This window comes from Mastomys coucha, unplaced genomic scaffold, assembly GCF_008632895.1.
Source record: "Mastomys coucha isolate ucsf_1 unplaced genomic scaffold, UCSF_Mcou_1 pScaffold1, whole genome shotgun sequence".
Classification (NCBI taxonomy): domain Eukaryota; kingdom Metazoa; phylum Chordata; class Mammalia; order Rodentia; family Muridae; genus Mastomys; species Mastomys coucha.
The window spans coordinates 13386378-13387979 of record NW_022196891.1 but is presented as its reverse complement, the minus strand read 5'-3'; positions in this window follow the sequence as shown (position 1 = coordinate 13387979).

Genomic DNA, 1602 nt, shown 5'->3' with positions numbered 1-1602 from the left:
TGTTTGTGCAGGAATAGAAACCCTGAATAAGACACTCCCTTTCAGATATGAAAGTTAACTCTTTTTTTTATTTATTGGGTTTATTTTATGTAGCTGGATGTCTTGGAACTATCTATAAAATCAGGGTGCCCTCAAACTCAAATATCTTTCTGCCTCTGTTCCCCAAGTGCTTAGATTAAAGGAGTGGTTCTCCACTTCAAGCTGTGATCATTAACTCTTATAACAGGGTGATGGCATAGTGTGATCAATGGCTTCAACCACGGGCCACATTTGTAGGCCCCTATGCTTTGATCATTGAACTTGCAAAAATCAGAAATAGTTATTCTTTATCAAGTTATCTGCTTCAAGTATTTTACAATTGTAATGAACTGTTGACTAGCATAATACCTAAAAATAAGAAAACAGAAATGAAAACTATTTCAATACCATAAGGTCCTATGAGAATATCATATCCAATGAGTTTCAAATATTCTGAATAACTTTTGAAGGTTTTCAAGATTATAATTTCTTGGGATCCACCTAATTGGAATTCATCCTCTTATACCTACAGGAAGTAAGACCTGAACAAGTGAAACCTCATGAGGCTGACATTTTCAAGAAGGGACATGTAATTAAAATCTTGAAGAACCTACTTTGAGCAGATGTCAAAATAAATTGGAACTTGGAGAATTAATTTCACAGGCAGCCTGAAGTGGCATGTCTTCAAACCCTATAGTGTTGTGGCCTCTATTGACTGTGGATAGTATACCCAGTTGCTGGGGTCAGAGAATACATTTGGAACCTTTTCTCCCTTCTCTGTACCATCCAGAGACTCAAGATACTGATGGAGAAATCAAGTTGGCAGCAAAGATAAGTTCTTTGCCTTGACTCAAAGAATAGAAGATGGTTAAGAAAATAGTTATCTATCGTTCTTCGAGTTTGTAGGTAAATGAAAGGCTCAGTGATAGAATTATTTCTATATTATTAGAAATCTAAAACGTCCAATAAAGGCTGATGAAGTAAGTGTATTTATCATTCAACACTCCCCACCATTTCAGCTTGCCATCTTTTGGCTACAGTATGGCTGCTTAGCATCAAGTGATAGTCCCTCACAGCAGTGTTAATGTTGAATAAACAAGAAAAGATTGCATACTTTTTCTTTACACACACAAGCACATACACACAGACACACTCACAGGCAAACCAAACAACAGATGAATAGATAGTTTCTGATTGAAGTTCCTGGAAAAAGAAGAGTGTCCACTTGGGTAAGGGTTTGAAGTTAATGCAGACTTTCTCATCACATGAAAACTGTGTAAGGGAACTTTCTGTTTTATTCAGCAATACTGAAGTAGAAGAAATGTTGGAGCTAAGATTTCAAACTTCTTCAAGGTTATAAAATTCATTTCTGTAACAGAGTAGTTTTAAAAGAACATTTATTCTCAGCACAGAATAACATTCTTGAAGGTTTCTTTAGCATATAAGATAATTAATGAGAAGATTATATAAAGACGAAGGGAGAGAGAGTGTGAGAGAGAGTGAGAGAGAGAGTGAGAGAGAAAGAGAGGGAGAGAGGGAGGAGAGAGGGAGAGAGAGAGAGAGAGAGAGAGAGAGAGAGGGAGA